General features: G+C 36.5%; 1 long non-coding RNA gene across 1 annotated transcript in view; it reads left to right on the forward strand.

Annotated features, from left to right (window-relative positions):
* The window catches only part of LOC117948524, a 17658-nt gene that overhangs the window by 3132 nt on the left and 3869 nt on the right, over positions 1-10657 (forward strand). The window contains exon 2 of the long non-coding RNA XR_004657473.1: positions 1851-1858. This is a non-coding gene — a long non-coding RNA (uncharacterized LOC117948524). The remainder of the gene's footprint in view (positions 1-1850; positions 1859-10657) is intronic.

Below are 10657 nucleotides of genomic sequence, written 5' to 3' on the forward strand. Positions count from 1 at the left end.
TGCCAGGACACTCTTGTAAAAGAGATTTTTAATCTCAAGGAGTTTTTTTATCCTGGTTAAATAAAGGTTTGAATGAATCAGAGCAAGACCGATGTCGTGCTGAGCAGCTGTTTGGAGAGAGGTTTCCAGACATGACTCTTCTTTTTGGAAAAGTGGTTAACAATGACCATAGTGTCTTTCAGGAGGCCCTGTTCTATCTGATCAATGTTACTGAAAGACATGCTAGATAAATACAGGTGGTGGTATCACCATCTAGGCCAGTGATGGTCGAAGTACACAAAAAGTACTGTATGGTTATATTTGTTAAATTTATCACATTTCTAAAGCTAGAACCGCAAGATGTTTTTACATGAAAAATGCCTTCATGCCAATTAATTTGTCAATTGACTCATTTGTTAATCAACTTGTTTTTTTCCAGCTGTACTTGTATGAACTGATTCTTTATAACATCAAATTGTTCTAAATTTGTGAGCTGTCAAACGAATGTAGTAGAACATTTCCTCGGAGATGTAGTGGAGAATTAAAAAGTCATGAAAAGAAAATACTCAAGTATTTCAAATTTCCACCATTGAACTATGCATATGTTTGTAGAGTAGTTGTGAGAAACTGCTCAAGCTCATTTGTAGCTGTTTATTCAGATGTCTGCATATTTCTTTTAAAGGGGCGGCTGTGGCTCAGTGGTAGAGCAGTTGCCTGCCAATTGGAAGGTTTGTGGTTCAATCCCTGGCCCTGCAGTCCCATGTCGAAGTGTACTTGGGCAAGACCCTGAACCCCAAGTTGCCCCCGATGCTGCGCATCGGAGTTTGAGTGTGTGTGTGAGAGTTTGTCTGATGAGCAGGTGGCACCTTGTACCGCAGCCTTGGCCACAGTGTATGAATGTGTGTAAATGGTGAATGTATCCTGTATGATGTAAAAGCGCTTTGAGTAGTTGTTAAGACTAGAAAAGCGCTATATAAATGCAGCACACTTACATTTAATGTGAAAAAATACAAGTAGAAAATCTGCCAAACGTTATCTAAGTGCCACAATAACATGTGACAATAAACTTTTAACATTAGACATTGTTACTTTATAAAAACAAGGCTCTGAATAACTGTATGCACATTTGTTGCCACCATAGCAACATACTAAATGGAAAAAAACTAGAATAACTACTCCAGTGGTGCCAGTGCCTCAGAGAGTCCAGCCACTTCATGAACGCTGTTTTCCAAATCCACAGCGCGACACTTGGGGCAGTAACTGTGGCTGCTGTTCCACTCCACAACACATGCCCCACACCCGATTAGGGTTCTGCAGCATGTTGAGAACATTGGCTTGTCTAGAGAACCTGTATGTTAAAAAAAAAAATGCAGTTCATTTTTGTTCAGTAGGTAGGCCAAACCCAAACAACAATCACCAAATAAAGTAAATCCACACAGCATGTCAAATCTAGTAAAACACAAACAAACAGATGTGATTTTGTTCTTTCATTCCATCTTCCTGAAGATCTATTGTCCAAAAAATTTAAAAAGAAAGTACTAACCTTTGCAGACATGACCACTCTAAAGAAACTACTTCGGCCCTTGACAGAGACAGGGTTGTTGTCACTGTGGAATGTGCAAATCCACTTAAATCCTAAATCATCTTTGTTACTTCCTTTAGTCCCTGGGCTGCTTCAACAACCTCTTCAATGTCTGCCATTACCTCTTGAAGGCCAGTACGTTCTCTTCGACTGAAACACATTAAAAGTGTAAAATGTAACATTTAATCACACCTCAATAATTTGTTTTTTTTACACACCTCATGTCATCCAAAGAAACCACATGGTGTGGAACAATTTTCAATTACCTCAACCTCTTCCTTTTATTGAGTTGTAGCAGTTCCATCTGTGGTTCAGGCACTGAAAGTATTTTCCTGGAATTTTGCTTCAGTATGCTGACCCTTCAATGAAAAAAAGAGGACATTTTATGTTTTAACTGAATATTTGCAGTATTTTTGATAACTTATATCCTATATGGGGGTTAAGAATTTAAAAAATAGGACACTATAAACAGATTTGAAGCACCCAAGAAAGCGATTACTGCAATACTTTACCATGAAAATATTTAGTTGTACTTCAGATGCTAAATGTGTGGACTATTAGTGCACTTAAGTTCCTAATAAAAAAGTGACAAACATTGAAAAAAGCATCAACAAAAAAAGTGCTGATTTTAAATTTTGAAGGGAAGACAACACAAGGGTGAAGGTACCGGTGCCTCCTTTCCTCCCCAGCCGGTGAACGTTATCTACGGTGTCTCGCAGCCGCTCCACAGACACTGGAAGAACTCTTGTCAGTATCCCGATAACAATTTCTCTCGTGTCCCTTCATCTTTTTCAGTGAGACCAATCATCCTCACATCACACCTTCTTTTGTACGGGGTTTGCTCCGCACATGTTTCTTTAAACAGGCTGTTTTCTCTACGAAGGCCTCCTATTTCCTTCTGAAGCATGCAGATTTCTTCTCGGTTTTTGTTCTGCTACTGTTGAAGTTCCGTCTGCTCGTCCATTTTTCTTGTCAGAGCTTGTACAGCTTGTAGAATTGCAGCACCAGTATTCACGTCTTCACTTTCTCTCTGGTGTCTCGGTTTCTTTGGATTTGGCTGTTTAATTGTCGTAGGTTTTTGGTTAATTTTGCCTTCTTTGGATGTTGATCCGCTTCCATTTCTTCCTCAAAGTCAAAATTGCCACGTGCCTCGTGGAGAGCAGTCAAGTAGTTATGGTCTGACGTGATTCCAAGAAAACCTAGGATATTGTGGCAAGTAGCTTACTTTTGTCACTTAATTTTGACAGTATGTTGAATAGCTGTTTAGTAGAGGGGTTGTTAAACGTGTTTATCACATTTACAAGTCTAAAAATTAACTTTTTACCGGAGCCTGAAAAAGTTCTGCCACTTACTCCGCCATCTTGAAAATTTCTTATCAGGAAATAGCAGATGTACTAAGATGATTGGGGCAGAGACTCAAGAGAACTTAAGTTAAATGTCCCAACCATGCACCATAGACAGTTAAAGAAATGGACCAACAGATGCCGTTGCTCTGGACAGAGACCAGTGAAGGATATTAGAAGCACTCACTTTTCCAGTGAGTGCTGGGCGTTACTGCGCAGCCTCCACCTGAGCTTTACGTAGATGTGACATCAGCAACCTGTCTGAAAGTTGAAAGTCTTCTGGTAGCTGTGCCAAGATTGTTGTGTCTCAGACTATGCACGCTTATGAACAACCACCCAACTCTACCTTTGATCGGCTTACCATGACATTTTATTATTCCCATCACTGGTCCCTGCCTTTATAAACCTACAGCAGACACTTAAGATCAAAATGTTTAGTTTTTGTAGCGTTGGTGGTTCCCGTAATTAGTAAAATGGCCCCAACAATGGCCAAATGAATAGCATTGTGATCTTGAGCGGCAAAAAAATGATGTGACATGAAACGTGTGTGGGACATTATTATCAGACTCCCACAATATAACTCCTTCAGTGATGGGAATAACAGCGTTTTAGCACAACCAGAGTTAAAATGCAACTCAGTTCATTGTCACCAAGTTAACACCTGCCAATTGTTTTTGTTACCCAAAATACAACTCATGCCTTGTCAGCAAGGCAACAGCTTAAAGACCTATGTTACCCATTAAGCAATCTGTCAGAAGGTTCATTGACAAACAATCTCTCACTGAGTACTGAGAATCTCATTACGGTTTTATTGTGCTGCGTTGATTATTTGAAATTTTGAAACTTTTATCTCACTATGTCACTAAATAAAACTCATACACATACTGGAGATAGTCACTTACTTAAAAGTCTGGTTGAATATGAGCACCTGGAACTGAACACCTTCCAGTACACTGAACATCACTCACAGGATATGGAAAATGACATTGATCCTGAGAACAATTTCTTTGCTAACATAATCAATAACTGCAACTATTACACTGATGAACAATTTAATAGGTCAATCAAGACCGAACAGCAATTATCCATTATCCACTTTAACAGCAGAAGTCTGTATGCCAAATTTCACAGTATCAACCACTATCTAAAGCATTAAAACAGCACTTTAAAATAATTGCAATAAAAGAAACTTGGATAAACAGTGAAAAAGAATCAGATTTTGGAATTGAAGGATATGAAATGTTTTCTATTAACAGAGTACACAACAGTGGGGGTGGTGTGATACTGTATGTGGATAGGGATTTAAATTACAAGGGGGTGGACAAAATGTCAATGGCGGTGAATAATTGCCATTGACAATATTGTCAATGGCAATTGTGACACAATTATTGTGACACTGGAATGTGAAAGAAGAAAAATATAATTGTAAGTTGCATATACAGGTCACCAGGTTCGAATATTGACACTTTTAAGGACTGGATGGAAGAGACATTTACAAAAACTAGCCAAAAAGTTATGTTCATCTGTGGGGACTTCAATATTGACTTGTTAAATCCAAATAACCATAAAATGACAGAGGAATTTATCAACACTGTCTTTAGTCTAGGCTTTTATTCCAAAATTACCAGACCCAGCCGAATTACTTCTCACTGTGCAACACTAATAGACAATATATTTACAAATATCATACACAACAATACAGTGAGTGGATTACTAATAAACGATATCAGTGACCACCTACCAATTTTTACAGTTTATGACAGCAACTACACTCTGAACAGACATGTTGATAAACCAATTTCCAAAAGGGTTAGGACAGAAGAAACAATGGAGGCATTAAAAGTTGATCTGCTAGCACAAGACTGGGAGTTTATTGATAAGGAAAAAGATGTTGACAAAGTATATGAAGAATTCCTAAGAATATTTAAATTATTATATGATAAAAATTGTCCAATGAAAATATATAGCAGAAAACAAAAACTAAATGATAGGCCGTTGATTTCCAAGGGATTACAAAACGCCTATAAAAAGAAAAATACACTTTATAGAGAATTTATAAAACACAAAACTATAGAGACTGAAAATAAATATAAGAAATATAAGAATAAGTTAACTAATATTATGAGATCTTGTAAAAAAGAGTACTATACAAAACTATTAGATAATAATAAAAACAATATTAAAGTATGTGGAACATTTTAAATAATATTAAAAATAATAATAGACAGGCTACTTATACTTATCCCCATTACTTCATTGATAATGATAAAAATATTAATAACATGGAGGATGTGGTTAATAACTTCAATACATTTTTTGCAAACGTGGGACCAAACTTAGCTGAACAAATCCGGGTTTCACAATCATTAGAAAGTACATATAAGAACATAATAGAAAGAAATCCCAGTTCCATATTTCTGACAGCAGCAGATGAAAAATAAATAATTGATATTGTTAAAGAATGCAAAAACAAACCATCCACTGATCATGATGGAATAGATATAAAAATTATACAAAAAGGAATAGAGAGGATCGCCAAAACCACTAACGAACATCTGCAATTTATCATTTTTAACCGGTAAATTTCCAACAAAAATGAAAATAGCAAAAGTCATTCCTCTATACAAAACTGGAAATAAACACCACTTCACAAACTACAGGCCTGCCTCTCTACTGTCACAATTTTCAAAAATTTTAGATAAATTATTTAACAACAGATTAGAGAAATGTATTGATAAAAATAGACTACTCACTGACAGCCAATATGGATTTAGAAAGAATAGATCAACCTCACTAGCACTAACAGAACTCATTGAAGAAATCACAAACTCCACAAATAATAACAAATATGCAATTGGGGTTTTCATTGATCTAAAAAAAGCATTTGATACAATAAATCACCAAATATTAATCAGTAAACTGGAACAAATTGGGATCAGGGGGGTAGCTCTAAACTGGATAAGTAGTTATCTGAGAGACAGACAAAAATTTGTGAAGATGGGAGATTATTTGTCTGAATGTCTGGGCATTGCTTGTGGTGTCCCCACGGGGGGTCAGTGTTGGGACCAAAGTTATTTTTATTATATATCAATGATATTTGTAATGTATCTCAAGTATTGAATTTTGTATTATTTGCAGATGATCAGGGGACAGCTTACAGCAACTCTTGGAGTTAATCACTTTAGAATTCAAGAAAATAAAACAATGGTTTGACATAAACAGGTTATCAATAAATTTGAGTAAAACTAAATTCATGGTATTTTGACAATGATGATGACAAGATTTGCAGGAAGCCTCACATAAAACACATCAAAACCAAACTGTCCAGAAGTATTTCAGTCCTAGCAAGAGCTGAGCACATTCTGGATCCCAAATCACTTCACATCCTATACTGCTCACTACTGTTACCTTATTTGAATTACTGTGTAGAGGTTTGGGGAAAGTCACTAGTCATTATGCAAAAAAGAGCAATAAGAATCATTCACAACGTCGGATTTCGGGATCATACAAATTCATTATTTCTAGTGTCTAAATTGCTAAAATACCATGATTTAATTAAATATCAAATTGCAGTATTCATGTTCAAAGCAAGAAATAGCCTATTGCCTGGGAATATACAAAAGATGTTCTCTGAAAGGGAGGGAGGGTATGATTTAAGGGGAAGAGGAAACTTTAAGACTAATAGATGTAGAACATCAAGGAAAAGATTATGTTTATCAATTTACGGAGTTAAATTGTGGAACAAACTAAATGAGAACCTAAAGCAATGCCCAAACATATTCCTTTTCAATAAAATGTACAAAGAAATTATTTTCAGAAAGTATAGCCTAGAGAAGCACTGTAGAAAGTTTTGTTTGGGTTTTTTTAATTGTTTTATTTATATATATGTATGAGGGTATATGTGAATATGTATATATGTGTGTAGGTATGTATATATATAGCAACAGAATTATAAATATTGTAAATTAAAGGAATGCAAGAATTAAAGGGGTAGGAGTACATAAGTTTTACTTCTTCCTACTCCTTTTCGCACATGTGATAGAGGTATGTAAACACAGGAAAGAAGGGTACTTTGTTGTTTTTCTCTCCAATGTTTTTAAACATTGTTTTATTATTTCTTTTTATTATTTTTTATTTTATTTGTATATACTTTCTCTTGCATGTTCGAAATAAAGATATCAATCAATCAATCAATTATCATCGCTTCAAAACTGTCAATACAGCTGGCGTCTTTTCAGTATTTTTCAGCGACAAGCTTTAAGAGACCTGGGGCCTGTGACATGAAAGTAGAATAAAAATATCCAGCATAAGTGAATAAGCCGGCTTGACTTAGTGTGATCTGCTCATCGCGGCTTAATCGGTTGCACGTTTGCCGAGCCGGGATGTACAGGTGAAGCTATGTCAAGCCAGGTGTAGATAGCTGGGATAAGTGCACGTTCACGGCTTTCTTAAATAGACCACGGTTTCGATCACAAATTTACTGATGAAGAATTGAGAAGACGCATGCGCCATATGTTTCACCAAATGAGCAGCAGCTTCTAATGGAAAGTAACGAGGAGGGGAAGAATATGCAAAAAGGGAAGTACGGCTCTTATCACGGAGAGAAAAAGCCCAACATAGCGGACCGACTGAATGTGTGGGGTGTAAAAATATAGCCTTTGCCTCAAAAGAGAGCAGAGGGAACTAATGTTCCTCGGGAAATGGACCAAGGACTTTACGCTTAATTTCAAACCCTTATTCACAACATGAGAACATGTTTTACAACCATGCACAAATCTCTATAAGATTATTATTAATTAAATATATAATTAATGTTCATACAGAACAATCAGAAAGGGACAACAACTAGGAAAAGAAGTAAGTGACGTCAATACACGCTGTGAGCGTATAGGCTACTGTATGTAAAACAATATTCAGGTTTTTTTATTCTTCTGACAAGTGACCCTATGAAAAACGAGGCCTTGCTGCAGGAACTCCAGGCTCTCAAATATAAATCGGACAATTTAAACATCTGGCGTGACATGTACAAGTAAAAATATTGGAACGCATGGACGGTTTGAAGAAAGACAATGATAATTTGAATCAATAAATTCAAGTCGTAAACGACCAGCTCAGGATTAAAAGTCATTTAAAGGACAATTATGTAGAACTGGAAGCTGAAGAGAAAGTTCTGCAGGCACAAAACCGAGCCCTTGGTAAAACCCATTCTGATGTTTTTAAAAAGCTTCTGAGTGAAGAAGACTGGAAGCACAAATACAACGTTCTGAAAAAACAGACAGACGCCTTGATGCTCCAGAACAACAAAGTCACTGGGGAAATCCAAACTTTCAATGACAACCTCAGAGTTTTGAATGCCTTTAAGGTGAATTATAAAGCATTGACGGCAGAAAAAAAAGTTCTCACAAACCAGAACAACACTCTCCAGAAAGAACTCCAGAAGTTGGAAAAAAGGTTCTCCAAAGAAGAAACTTTGGAGGAACAAAACAAAGAGTTAAAGTCAGAGAACAAAGCAGTGAGCCAAGAAAACAGCGCTCTGCAGCCTCAAGTTCAGGAGCTCGGCACCAAACTGTGAGTTGAAAAAAAAGCTCTGGAAGGGAAGTGTACGGCAATGAGGCTAAAGACGGAGAACAACAGCAGACAACAAGACTCCCTGAAAGAACAAATCAGCTTCCAGATGTGATACTGTGGTGTCATATTTTGGTAACATTGAGTCCCCCTGCCCCCCTATTCTGGCAAATATTCCTAAAACCTTTATTTATCCGTGCAGTGATTGAAGTCCCTTCAACATCAAACACAGTCTCAATGTGGCAAATATTCCATGCAGTGATTGCATAGGTTTACTCCAAGTGGTCTGGTTCCCTCTCACACCAAAAAAAACGTTCCTAATGTAAAAAGTTAACATACTCGTATGACAGCGTGCACGGAATAAAGCTTTGTGATTAGCAAGCACTGTCTTACTGCACTCTAAAAAATAAAGCATTGGGTCTACAAAAAAAAAACATCTAAACGTTTTCCACTAGAATATTTAAGTTAAGACTGCTGGCAGAATTACATTAATTCAAAGCAATATTTTGAGTTTGGTGAATTACCTTTTATGCCACAATAAAACACTTACACATTTGTAAGTAACATGAACTTAATAATTGTCAACATTAATGCAAGTATTTAAGAAGATTTAACATAATGTTTTAAGTTAGGTGAAGAAGCTTTTTGATCACAATAAAACACATTTCTAAGTAGCATGAACTTAATAATTAAGTTGATCACTGCAATAGTTAACTTGAGCCCTGTCCAATAATAATAACATTTTCCTGTGTTTCCCAGGAAGCTAAGTTGCTCAAAACTCCAACCTTGGTTATTTGGTGGGTGGGAGGAGCCTGCAACCAAGGTTGGAGTTTTGAGAAACTTAGCCTCCTGTGAAACACAGGCTATCATGATGCAATGCCTCATTAAAACAGTTGGGTCTTTGTCTAAGAGTTGGAGATTTTTTATGGGACAATAAGGACTTCAAAGAGGACTTATATAAATATATAAAATATAAAATGACCACCTTCTGAAAGGTTGCTAAGAGTATTTGCTAAGAGTATTTAGAGGCATGAGGGGGATGTCAAAACATGGTAACCGCCGGACAACAGCTAAGGGTGCTCAAAAAGAACACAAATTCAGACAGTAATATTCTTATTAATTAGAACCATTTATTAAAATTAACAGAAGCACTAAATCCTTAAAAGTGCAAAGATGCTTCTTCACACTGACCACGTCTGAACTTGAACCCTTTGGTCCACGACACCAGGATACCAGGAAAAGATGAAGACCTGAGTAGGGAGATAAATTACGAAAAATGATTTGAAACTTGTAATTCCCGGTGGCCAACTGTGTTTTTTGTGAAGGGGCCAATCTTACTTGTAAGGCTGAAAAGATCAATTATAACAAAAAAAATTCAAGAAAAATAAGGGTTGCTAATGGAGGATGTTTTAGTGCAAACAAAATAATTATCCATCATGAACTCACATTAAATTACTGACTTTTATAAGGAATTATGTATATTTTTAGACAACTTTCCTATCAGTATTTATCTAGCATCACCCTTATAAATCAAATATGGTTCTTCAGGGGGGTGTTTTCAGATCTGGCCCCACTGCTAAAAAAGAATCCTAAAGCAAACACTATTCATTAACATTAAAAAAACACTATTTTGTGGTAAAATACAAGTAAAAAGGTAAAAAATCAAATTCCCTAAAATTGAAATTGAAAATAAAACGGAATTCATAGGGTCCTACATAACTGACTGGTTTTGAGCAAAGTATCTGAACAAATAGTGTAGCTAATCAACAACAGGCCAAATCAACAAGCCAAAATGGAGGCCCAGCCTCTTAGCAAGCAGTGGCTATTACTGCTAGCCTACATGCTAACCACTCCAGTTAGCATGTAGGTGTTTTAGCACGTTTATAAACTACAAGTAGCTACCTCATTTACTCATTACTCATTTACTAGCTGACTAACAAACTAGTGTAGGTTGTGTGTTAGCGAGTTGTAGGTTGTGTGTCGGCATGTAGTATATCTTGTCTGAATCATAGTCTAATCATGTCTAGCTAACGTTATAGCTACTTACAGTTTATAAACGTGGCAAGACTACATGCTAACCGGAGCGGTGGCTAATGGGTAATCCCATGTAAAATTAGCTTGCCAAGAAGTTTTCCCTGGCTACCTGGCCACCTATTACTCCCGCATTTAAGCCTGCTCAGTCAGCGCC

This window comes from Etheostoma cragini, chromosome 8 (assembly GCF_013103735.1).
Source record: "Etheostoma cragini isolate CJK2018 chromosome 8, CSU_Ecrag_1.0, whole genome shotgun sequence".
Lineage (NCBI taxonomy): Eukaryota > Metazoa > Chordata > Actinopteri > Perciformes > Percidae > Etheostoma > Etheostoma cragini.